Source organism: Cherax quadricarinatus, chromosome 64, assembly GCF_038502225.1.
Source record: "Cherax quadricarinatus isolate ZL_2023a chromosome 64, ASM3850222v1, whole genome shotgun sequence".
NCBI classification, from domain to species: domain Eukaryota; kingdom Metazoa; phylum Arthropoda; class Malacostraca; order Decapoda; family Parastacidae; genus Cherax; species Cherax quadricarinatus.
This window is the reverse complement of record NC_091355.1, coordinates 2,828,014-2,841,197: the sequence shown is the minus strand read 5'-3', so window position 1 is coordinate 2,841,197 and position 13,184 is coordinate 2,828,014. Positions and strand designations below refer to the sequence as shown.

At 41.3% G+C, this 13,184-nt stretch overlaps 1 protein-coding gene across 1 annotated transcript in view; it reads right to left on the bottom strand.

The window, feature by feature from the left end:
* The window catches only part of LOC128699970 (uncharacterized), a 54,336-nt gene extending 44,862 nt beyond the window's left edge, over positions 1–9,474 (bottom strand). Inside the window, exon 1 of the mRNA XM_053792818.2 lies at positions 9,429–9,474. The gene's annotated coding sequence lies outside the window, so the exon portion shown is untranslated. The remainder of the gene's footprint in view (positions 1–9,428) is intronic.
* Positions 9,475–13,184: the final 3,710 nt, after the last annotated feature.

Genomic DNA, 13,184 nt, shown 5'->3' with positions numbered 1-13,184 from the left:
TTTTTTCAAAATTATATAATAAACATGATACATAACATAAAAAGATGATAAATACACCCTACAAAAGAATAAATAAACATAAATATGAGATGTGGTACCCAGATAACTTGTACAAGTGATGCCAAGAATAACATTTTCTCTAATCTAACATAAGAGAAAATATGTTACTGGGGGTAACTGTAGAAAATTATTCCTTTCGTATGTATGTAAGTAAGTTTATTCAGGTATACACAAATACAGTTACATAGATTATCATACATAACAACATATGTGTAGAGAACCTAGGATAACCCAAAAAAGTCAGAGTGACTTATTTTCATTGCCTTCACTCAGAGCATCATTTCTTCTCAAAATGATGTTACATGAGAATGGGAGTGTTCTTCTTTATTTATTCTACCGTATCAATGTAGAGACAACCTGTACACAATGTAACTTGTACACAAACCAGACGTGTACACTTCGTTTACAAAATTTACCTTCGCCTGGTTTGTTTACATAACTCTGCGCCTGTCCTCTCTCATGCACTCATTCTTTCTCTCATTTATTCGTTTTATCTCATTTACTTACTCCTGACCCTACATTAAGACTACAAATATTTTAAGGTAAGTAATGAGTGAACTGTAAATACATTTTATCGCTCTGGGATGCTTAAATGTAATAAGAATATTATGTGTAGGTGGGTTGGCCTGGTATGGTAGCCCGGCTGACTACCATACATACCACACTTGATTTTTTACAATAAATACTACTCATCTCATCCTATATTTTAAGGTAAGTAATGAGTGAACTGTATATACATTTTATCGCTCTGGGATGCTTAATATCATAGAATTGTATGTGTGGGTGGGGTGGCCTGGTATGGTAGCCTGGCTGACTACCATACATACCACACTTGATTTCTTACAATAAATACTACTTGTCTCACCCTAGATTAAGACTATAAATATTTTAAGGTAAGTAATGAGTGCACTATGTGTGTATTGTACTTTTTTATTGTTTTTTGATGCCTGGTTCTATTGTTAACTTAATATATGTTAGTGTAAACTTGTTATCTAGTGTTTGTATGCATTTGTAAGTGGAAAAAAAGGGTGTTCCACTTTACGGCGGTTTCCGCTTTACGGCGGTAGCCTGGAACCTAACCAGCCGTATAAGTGGGGCCTTCTTGTATACAGGAGAAGGGGTTACTAGCCCCTTGCTCCCGGCATTTTAGTCGCCTCTTACAACATGCATGTATCTTGTTCACTTGCATTCCAGGGAGTACAAATCAAGGGATTTCAACTGTTCACAGTAATTTAGGTGCTCTATCGTACTTATACATGCTGTAAAAGTTCTCTGTATATTCTCCAGGTCTGCAATTTTGCCTATCTTGAAAGGGGCTATTAGTGTACAGCAATATTCCAGCCTAGAGAGAATAAGTGATCTGAAGAGAATCATCATGGGAGTGGCATCGCTAGTTTTGAAAGTTTTCATTATCCATTCAATCATTTTCCCTGCAAATGTGGTAGATTCATTGTTGTGATCTTTGAAAAAGAAAGTCTCTGATATTATCACTCCCAGGTCCTTCACATTAGTTTTTTGCTCTATGTGCAGAATCTAATACAAAATGGGAGTTGTCACAGTTGCTTTTTGCTGATGACACTATGCTTTTGGAAGATTCTGAAGAGAAGTTACAAAGGTTGGCAAGCAAATATGAGAGGGTATGTAAAGGAAGGAAATTAAAAGTGTACATAGGAAAGGGCAAGATGATGAGGGTAACAAACAAGATTGGATATCAGACTGGAAGGAGGGAGTATGTAGGAAGTGAATGTATTCACATATTTGGGAGTGGATTTGTCAGCAGATGGGTCTATGGAAGACAAGGTGAACCATTAAACTGATGAGGAAAAAAAAAAGTGGGTGGTGCATTAAAGCATCTGTGGAGACAAAGAACATTATCCATGGAGGCAAAGAAGAAAATGTATGACAGTGGTAACAACACTTATATTAGTGAAGCATGGGTTGTGACTGTTGCAGCAAGGTGGTGGTTAGAGGCAGAGATGTTGTGCTTGAGGGTAATGTACAGTATAAATATTATGCAGAGCATTCGTAGCTTGGAGATCAGGAGGTGAAAAGTTACTAAAGGTATTATCCAGAGGGCTGAGGAGGGGTTGAGATGGTTTAGGTATTTAGAGAAGATGGAGCAAAAATAGGATGACTTGGAGGGTGCATAAATCTGAAATGGAGGGAAGGCAGGGTAGTTGTCCTAGGAAAGGTTGGAGGCAAGCAGTCAAGGAGGATTTGTGTACAAGGAGCTTGGACATTCATAGGCATGTGCAAGTGTGTTAGGAGTGGAGGCCATTTTTCAGGGTTTGTTGAGCTGTTGGAAAGTGAGCAAGGTAACAAACTTTTTGTGAAGGGATTTAGGGAAACCAGTTAGCTAGACTCGAATCCTGAAGACTGGAAGTACAGTGCCTGCTCTGTGAAGGATGAGTGGGAATATCTGCAGTTTGGAGGGGTATCTGAACTGTATTATTTGTGTATCTCTGGCAAGATAGTAATAGAGTGAATGATGGCGAAAGAGTTTCTTTTTTTGGGTCACCCTACCTCGGTGGGAGACAACCAATGTGTTAACATAAACAATAAATAAAATTGATATACATATACATATAAACACACACACACACACATATATATATATATATATATATATATATATATATATATATAATATATATATATATATATATATATACACTACCATCCGACTTACAACCTGTTCGACTTATGACCACTCAACTTACGACCGTGTTTTTTTATGCCAAATTTCTGGGAAATAAACAACTATTTGTATTGTACACAGTGTTTATCCTAAACCTTACAGTATAAAATACAGTGGACCCCCGCTTAACGATCACCTCCAAATGCGACCAATTATGTAAGTGTATTTATGTAAGTGCGTTTGTACGTGTATGTTTGGGGGTCTGAAATGGACTAATCTACTTCACAATATTCCTTATGGGAAAAAATTCGGTCAGTACTGGCACCTGAACATACTACTGGAATGAAAAAAGTTCGTTAACCGGGGGTCCACTGTACAGTGCTAACTACATAAAAAGTAAAGTAAAACATGAAATACCAAAATAAAACAATAAAATAGTCATTACAAAAATGTTTTGTTGATATTCAATAGTAAAGTTCGACTTACGACCATTTCGACTTACGACCAGTTTCTAGGAACCGAACTCGGTCGTAAGTCGGATGGTAGGTGTATATATAAACATAGTTTACGTCCACAGCTCAAACCTGCAAACTCTGCATCAGAGTTCACAGTACTTTACCACAGAGCCAGACCCCAGGTAAAGTACTGTGGACTCTGATAGTACAGAGGTAGCAGGTTCAAGTCCTGCTGTGGACATAGAGACAATGCTTGTAAATAATTTTGCCTGTTTGTGATTTGTTAAGCATATACTATATAAATGTATGCCGAATAGGTAAAACTTGCTATTTTGGCTTAAATAGCAATGGTTTTCTTGCCAAATAAGGCAAGTGAAAATTTGTGTATGCAATAATTTGGCATAAATCATTCTGAACCTAATGAAAAAAATATATTTCTTTGTGTTTGTTTATTAAATTATTGTAAACTTATCTAAAATATATTTAGTTGGATTAGGCTAAATTAAACTGTGCTTTCTAAGGTTCTTTTGGTCCAAAATATGCAAGATTACAGGTACGTCTTGCTACTTCTACTTACACTTAGGTCACATTAACCATACATGTACACATTTATTTATACACACTCACCTGAGTTTTCTTTGATTTTATCTTAATAATTCTTGTTCTTATTACTTTTCCTTTTATATCCATGGGGAAGTGGAATAAGAATCTTTCCTCCATAAGCCATGCGTGTTGTAAAAGTCAACTCAATTGCTGGGAACAATGGGCTAGTAACCCCTTTTCCTGTAATAATTACTAAAAAGAATAAGAAGAAAATTGTCAAAATGGGAAGTTTGAATGTGCGTGGATGTTGTGCGAATGTTATCAGAGATGATTGTGGCAGATGTTGCAAGTATATGGAATAGGTGGTAAGTTACTAAATGCTGTAAAGAGCTTTTTTGAGGATAGTGAGGCTCAGGTTAGGGTGTGTAGAAGAGAGGGAGAATACTTCCCGGTAAAAACAGGTCTTAGACAGGGATGTGTAATGTCACCATGGTTGTTTAATATATTTATAGATGGGGTTGTAAAAGAAGTAAATGCTAGGGTGTTTGGGAGAGGGGTGGGATTAAATTATGGGGAACCAAATTCAAAATGGGAATTGACACAGTTACTTTTTGCTGATGATACTGTGCTTATGGGAGATTCTAAAGAAAAATTGCAAAGGTTAGTGGATGAGTTTGAGAATGTGTGTAAAGGTAGAAAGTTGAAAGTGAACATAGAAAAGAGTAAGGTGATGAGGGTATCAAATGATTTAGATAAAGAAAAATTGGATATCAAATTGGGGAGGAGGAGTATGGAAGAAGTGAATGTTTTCAGATACTTGGGAGTTGACGTGTCGGCGGATGGATTTATGAAGGATGAGGTTAATCATAGAATTGATGAGGGAAAAAAGGCGAGTGGTGCGTTGAGGTATATGTGGAGTCAAAAAACGTTATCTATGGAGGCAAAGAAGGGAATGTATGAAAGTATAGTAGTACCAACACTCTTATATGGATGTGAAGCTTGGGTGGTAAATGCAGCAGCGAGGAGACGGTTGGAGGCGGTGGAGATGTCCTGTCTAAGGGCAATGTGTGGTGTAAATATTATGCAGAAAATTCGGAGTGTGGATATTAGGAGAAGGTGTGGAGTTAATAAAAGCATTAGTCAGAGGGCAGAAGAAGGGTTGTTGAGGTGGTTTGGTCATTTAGAAAGAAAGGATCAAAGTAGAATGACATGGAAAGCATATAAATCTATAGAGGAAAGAAGAAGGGGTAGGGGTCGTCCTCAAAAGGGTTGGAAAGAGGGGGTAAAGGAGGTTTTGTGGGCTAGGGGCTTGGACTTCCAGCAAGCGTGCATGAGCGTGTTAGATAGGAGTGAATGGAGGTGAATGATACTTGGGACCTGACGATCTGTTGGAGTGTGAGCAGGGTAATATTTAGTGAAGGGATTCAGGGAAAGCGGTTATGTTCATTTAGTCGGACTTGAGTCCTGGAAATGGGAAGTACAATGCCTGCACTTTAAAGGAGGGGTTTGGGATATTGGCAGTTTGGAGGGATATGTTGTGTATCTTTATACGCATATGCTTCTAAGCTGTTGTATTCTGAGCACCTCTGCAAAAGCAGTGATAATGTGCGAGTGTGGTGAAAGTGTTGAATGATGATGAAAGTATTTTCTTTTTGGGGATTTTCTTTCTTTTTTGGGTCACTCTGCCTTGGTGGGAGACGGCCAACTTGTTGAAAAAAAAAAAAAAATACATATATATATAATATATATATAGCAAATAATATTGTTGCAGTAATAACACCAGGAGGCAGCTCTGATGAAAACTCACACTCACACGAGCTTTTAAATCTCTGCACAAAATTCAATTTAAACCAGTAAATAATAGAGCCTACTAGACTGGAGAATACACTAGACCTCATCTTCACTAACAATGATGATCTGATAAGAAATGTCACCATATCAAAAACAATATACTCAGATCACAACATAATTGAGGTTCAGACATGTATGCGTGGAGCCCCAGACCGACAAAATGAGACTAGTCACGAGGGAGCATTCACCAAATTCAACTTCAATAACAAAAACATAAAGTGGGACCAAGTAAACCAAGTCCTAACCGATATAAGCTGGGAAGATATACTAAGCAACACAGACCCCAACTTATGCCTAGAACAGATTAACTCGGTGGCACTCGATGTATGCACAAGGCTTATTCCTCTAAGAAAAAGGAGGAGTAGATGTAAAATAGAAAAAGACAGGCGCTCCCTTTACAGGCGACGGAAAAGAATAACAGAGCGGCTAAAAGAGGTCAATATATCTGAAATGCGTAGGGAGACACTGGTCAGAGAAATAGCAAGCATCGAACTTAAGCTAAAAGAATCCTTTAGGAGTCAGGAATCGCGGGAAGAACTAAAAGCCATAAATGAAATCGAAAGAAACCCAAAGTATTTCTTCTCCTATGCCAAATCAAAATCGAGAACAACGTCCAGTATTGGGCCCCTACTTAAACAAGATGGGTCCTACACAGATGACAGCAAGGAAATGAGTGAGCTACTCAAGTCCCAATATGACTCAGTTTTTAGCAAGCCGCTAACCAGACTGAGAGTCGAAGATCAAAATTAATTTTTTTATGAGAGAGCCACAAAATTTGATTAACACAAGCCTATCCGATGTTATCCTGATGCCAAATGACTTCGAACAGGCGATAAATGACTTGCCCATGCACTCTGCCCCAGGGCCAGACTCATGGAACTCTGTGTTCATCAAGAACTGCAAGAAGCCCCTATCACGAGCCTTTTCCATCCTATGGAGAGGGAGCATGGACATGGGGGTCGTCCCACAGTTACTAAAAACAACAGACATAGCCCCACTCCACAAAGGGGGCAGTAAAGCAACAGCAAAGAACTACAGACCAATAGCACTAACATCCCATATCATAAAAATCTTTGAAAGGGTCCTAAGAAGCAAGATCACCACCCATCTAGAAACCCATCAGTTACACAACCCAGGGCAACATGGGTTTAGAACAGGTCGCTCCTGTCTGTCTCAACTATTGGATCACTACGACAAGGTCCTAAATGCACTAGAAGACAAAAAGAATGCAGCTGTAATATATACAGACTTTGCAAAAGCCTTCGACAAGTGTGACCATGGCGTAATAGCACACAAAATGCGTGCTAAAGGAATAACAGGAAAAGTCGGTCGATGGATCTATAATTTCCTCACTAACAGAACACAGAGAGTAGTCGTCAACAGAGTAAAGACCGAGGCAGCTACGGTGAAAAGCTCTGTTCCACAAGGCACAGTACTCGCTCCCATCTTGTTCCTCATCCTCATATCTGACATAGACAAGGATGTCAGCCACAGCACCGTGTCTTCCTTTGCAGATGACACCCGAATCTGCATGACAGTGTCTTTCATTGCAGACACTGCAAGGCTCCAGGCGGACATCAACCAAATCTTTCAGTGGGCTGCAGAAAACAATATGAAGTTCAACGATGAGAAATTTCAATTACTCAGATATGGTAAACATGAGGAAATTAAATCTTCATCAGAGTACAAAACAAATTCTGGCCACAAAATAGAGCGAAACACCAACGTCAAAGACCTGGGAGTGATTATGTCGGAGGATCTCACCTTCAAGGACCATAACATTGTAAACACCGAATTACAGAAAATATCTACCTGGATGAGGACTAACAAACTTACACTAAACATTGACAAAACCTACTTCATTCAGTTTGGTAACAGAGCTACAGATGTACCTCTTAACACAGCAATAAACGGATCACCTATCACAAAGTTAACAGAGGGAAAATTCCTAGGAATCCACCTCGATAATACTCAAATTTCATACACATATACAACAAATTTCTAAGAAAATTTCCTAGACTGTAGGCATACTATCGAAGATACGGTACTATGTTCCACAGTCAGCCCTCCTGGCCCTTTATCACTCTCTTATTTACCCCTATCTCACCTATGGAATTTGTGCATGGGGCTCAACAACAATTAACCATCTCAGACCACTAATTACCCAACAAAAGGCTGCAGTTAGAATAACAAATTCTCACTACAGGCAACACACTCCACCAATATTCAAAACACTCAACCTACTCACCATACAAAACATCCATACTTATTATTGCACCAATTACATACATAGAACACTTAACTCTGATATTAACCCTCCCCTCAAACATCTCCTTGCCAACCTCAACAGAACACATGACCATAACACAAGGCACAGATCACTCTTTGATGTTCCTCGTGTCCATCTCACGCTATGCAAAAACTCAATGCACATAAAAGGCCCTAAAATATGGAATTCATTACCTGTAAATATAAAAGAAACACTACCTGTTTATAAATTCAAGTCTCTTCTCAAAGATCACTTACTCACTCAAAACCAAATAAATACTGAATAACTGAACCTTATAAATTGTATATCCTATATGTTACTCACAATTATATCACACAAATGTTAAACCTAGGACCCAATCTAACTTTATTATTTTTTTAAATACACTACCTAACAGAATATTCCATTCTAGTGAATGTACAGCAATGCATGCAACCATATGACCTGTCTTTGTAATACTCATTTGTGCTTTATAGTTATCTGTTTACAATAATGATTTATCACTGATTTCATCATTGCTTAGTTAATCTTAAGTTAATTTTAAGCCAGCCCATAATGCTATGCATATAAGTGGCTTTGGCATGCTGCTCTTACCTGTATTTTTTGTACCTCTGTAAGTATGCTTAAATTACTAAATAAATAAATAAATAAATATATATCTCCTGCAACCGGTGGCCCGGTGGTCTGGTGGCTAAAACTCCCGCTTCACACACGGAGGGCCCGGGTTCGATTCCCGGCGGGTGGAAATTCCGACACGTTTCCTTACACCTATTGTCCTGTTCACCTAGCAGCAAATAGGTACCTGGGTGTTAGTCGACTGGTGTGGGTCGCATCCTGGGGGACAAGATTAAGGACCCCAATGGAAATAAGTTAGACAGTCCTCGATGACGCACTGACTTTCTTGGGTTATCCTGGGTGGCTAACCCTCCGGGGTTAAAAATCCGAACGAAATCTTATCTTATCTTATCTTACTGTTAATCACCTGAGACATGCAACTCTCAACCAGGCTCTAGCAGTAAACATTGCACCAAAAACAATTAAAATTACCACAGGACATACATAGCACAGAAACTTGATAGAAGAAACTTGATAATAACTGTAGCTAGCACTACGCAGAAACACTGAAACATTACTCCTATGCAATGTAACTTTCAAGAGGAGTAAGTTTATTCAGGTATAGGTAAAGAAATATAGTTACATAAATTGTGATATATAGTATTATTATTATAATCAAAACAAAAAGAGGACGCAAAGAGCAGGAGAGAGTCAAGGATATAAACGGGTAGGGGAACCCAGACTCAGGAGGAAGAGTAGACACAACCCACCTAAGAACCACCTATAGAAGACCCTCAACCTTCACAAAGAAGCAAACTAACCTAAAAGAACCCACACTCCGGAACTAAGTGCTAAACCAATCATACATAGCAGCGTATGTGTAGTCAGACACTTGGGAGGTGCACTGATGCCGGTAAAACTCTTCTTCCATGAAAATGGAGCTAAGCTTCACTTCCTTGGATTAACTCTGACTACTTTCCAGTCCCCAGCAATACACGGGTTTATCACTGCCACATAAATAATATACTGTAATAATAACTGTGTAATATTGGTTCACCTTCTTGCTGCTGCTGCTGCTGCTGCTGCTGCTTTTCTTGGTCTTGGTTAGGTTTATCAGGGCCACTGACAGTATAAGCCGTATCGAGCCTGACTTCCCGATAGTTTCATTTTATTTATTTATTTATTTATTTTGCAAATAGTACATTGAGATTTTGTATTTATAATAATGTGTTGCAATGCGAAGAGAGCCTCTATTATGCTTAAGCATTATGGGTCGACTTAACATTATTGGTGTGAAAATTTGTGTGGACTGCCTCCAAGTGAGTCGCCTACCCTGGCAAACTCTGTTGACACCGAGCTCTGAGGTGGGTACCTCAGCCTTACTAGTGGCTTATAGGACAGATTTTCACAAATGACTGATGTTGCAAGAAACTCGCCTGCATGCACGTATAAAGGACTAACTTACTTGGTGTTGCAGCATATATCCTGATCTTCAACTTCCCTAAGCTTAGCCTTAGCCCCTTTGGACTTCCCCTCAGAAACCACGTGCAACCGGGAGCCTTAATTCCTGCAATATTCAATCGTTATTAGTGAACTGCCTGCACCTCAGAAATTCCTATATACACGGGGGGGGTGTATCCCCTAGTACAACTATGCAGACACGGACACTAGCTTCTACATGGACGAGAGACACTGGTACTTACTGGGCATGCACTCCCAGCTGCAACACAGGCCCACAGATCAAACTCACTCACAATTCTCCCCAGACACTGGCCAGAAATCTACGAGATAAAGTGGAGGTTTTGTCTTACTGTATGGGCCTGACAGAGGAGGTCATCTACGGTACATCGAGGTGCCTCTACCAGATTTCCCCAGGTCTCGAATGTGAAGACACGTGGGGGCGCAGTCTGCTGATCATGGCATGTCTTGTCCAGTTGGTGTCTGTCTTAAGAAGAACGAGCTGATCTCTCTTCCAGACCCTCGTCTCTTCGTTCAAACTAGGGCTGCCAGTTCTCCCTAGCTAACTTATCCTAGTGTTTGCCTACCTATGTTAAGGTCTTAGGTCTACATTATTATTATCTACAGTTGCCTTAGTAAACCTAATATTAATATACTAACAGTAAAACTACCTACTCCTTTCCTGAAGGGTAAATCTATAAATAAATAAGTGCCTACCATCAATCGCCAACCCGGGAAGAGAAATGTGTTTATTTGGGAGGGTTTAAGGGCCACCCAGCTCAGCCATTCCATTACGGCCATGCTGGATCTGTCCTGTGGAACTTTAGGTACCAAATAAGTTTCCACATCCTCCCGCCGGCGAAGGTAGGCGCTAAGTCTAGATCAAGTCTGCCTCCCGCAGGCCCTCCCAGTGGGCCCTGGACTTGAGCGCTGTTCGACGGGTCGTCCAGCCACTCAGCTCGGTCAGCCTCTGGTCTAATTTATCATGTCCTGGTCCCACTGTGTGGACCTCAAGAGGTAAAAGCCTGTTGATGGGTCTTATAGTCTCGACACCATTCATTCTCACCTTCACCATTCTCAACTGCCCAGCCTTGTCTGGGTGGGTCGACACTACCAGGCCAAGAGGCCAGTATGCCCTGGGCGCCTCGGATTCTACTAGCACCAGGTCCCCTTCACTTAGCATCATCTTATGTGCCTCGGGGTCGGCACCATAGAAATGTTCCCGCAGGGTTGTCAAGTAATCCCTGCGCCACACCTGGTTCCATTTGTCCAGGATGTTCACCAGTCTGTTGTGACTCCTGTGCAGTTCTTCATTGATGGGGGGACCATCTGGCCCATAATAATCCAGCTCCTTGGAAGACTGACTCAAAATTGTGGGGAAGGGCTCAATCCTCCTTCCAAACAGCATGTGATTGGCGGTGAGATCTTCCTGCTCGTCAATCCCATTTTGCACGTAGGTCAGAGGCCTGTTATTGACTCTTGCCTCTATCTCAGCTAACACTGTCCTCAGTTCATCAAAGCTCACTCTCCTGCCGTGCAAGACCTTCCGAATGCACCCTTTGACTGTGCCCACCATATGTTCATAGAATCCCCCTTGCCAAGGCGCCCTGGGAGCTATGAACCTCCACTCGCACTCTATTCTCTTCAGGTGTTCTCATACTTCTCCGTTGTCCCTAAGATTCCTGAAAACTTTATCGGCCGCCCTGAAGCTTGTGCCATTGTCCAAGATAATCAATCGCGGGCATGAGAATCTGGCTGTAAACCTCTTGAACAACTTCACGAAAGTCTCTGTTGACATATCTTCTGCCAACTCCAAATGCACAGCTCGAGTAGTGGCACAAGTAAACAGGCAGACATATACTTTCTGAGGGCCCACCCTATCGTCTGGGTTCTTCAATGTGATAGCCCCAGTATAGTCTATTCCCACAGTCTCAAAGGGCCTGTCACTATGCACCCGCTCCTGAGGCAGCAGTGGTGGACCTGGGTATGGTAGGGTCCTCCCATCATACCGCCAGCAGACCGTGCAACTCTTTAGCACCCTTTTGATGGCAGCTCGACCCTTCAGTACCCAGTAATTCTGACGTAGGCAGGTGAGGGTATCTCCAAACCCCCCATGTAAGGTCCTCTGATGGGCATCTTGTATCAATAGCTCTGACGCCCATCCCTCCTTTCCCAGCAGCACGGGATGTTTGGCCCCATAGCTGAGCTCAGAGTTTTGTATTCGTCCCCTGCATCTTATTAGCCCCGCATGATCTAGGAACAATCCCAAAGAGTGAACCAATTTACTGTTCCCTGAGTCGTCGTTGGACACACGTCCCGACGCCATAACCTGCTGCCTGGTCACCAGTACTTCCAGCACTCCTGGAAACCTCTCCCTTTTGTACTGCCTTATCGAATATTCTCTGGGACCCACGAGAGATAACTGTCGACCTTGGCTTACCTTGTCATGCAGCTTCCTCACAAATCGAAATACCATTTCCGTGACTCCTATAAGTTTCCTCCAAGAGGAGTAGCACCTGGGGTCAAATAGTTCAGTGTCAGGTTCCCCAGCAAAGTGTACTATGCTGCTGGTTGTCTCCCCGAATTTCTGCTCCGGCCAGCAATCCCTTGCCGGTAACCAGTCTGGGCCTTTGAACCAAATCTCGCTTTTACTCAGCTTTTTGTGTGTCACCCCTCGGCTTATCAGGTCGGCTGGGTTTTGATCTGTAGGCACGTACAGAATTGTTGACGTTGACTGTAGTTCCCATATCTCCTTTACCCAATTCCTGACATAGGGGAGCTTAAACCTGTCGTTCTGGACCCACTGTAAGGCCACCTCCGAGTCTGTCCATACATAGGTGTGTGTCACCCTCAGATTACTCAACACCTCTTCTACGTGGGTAAGACACATATGCAACAGTTAGGTATCTTTATTTCGAAACGTTTCGCCTACACAGTAGGCTTCTTCAGTCGAGTACAGAAAAGTTGATAGAAGCAGAAGATACTTGAAGACGATGTAATCAGTCCATCACCCTTAAAGTTTTGAGGTGGTCAGTCCCTCAGTCTGGAGAAGAGCGTTGTTCCATGGAATGAAACAATATGGAGATGAAGTGATAGGATGGAGCACTTATATAGCGCCAAGAGGTGAGACGTATCTTCTGCTTCTATCAACTTTTCTGTACTCGACTGAAGAAGCCTACTGTGTAGGCGAAACGTTTCGAAATAAAGATACCTAACTGTTGCATATGTGTCTTACCTAACAACCTGTCGGTATTTTATACCATTTTAATGTTCAATCTGTCAGACACTGCAACACAAGGGTATCTTGGTACAGACCTACAATCAACTTCGACAACCTCTACTAGTGAGAACGGCT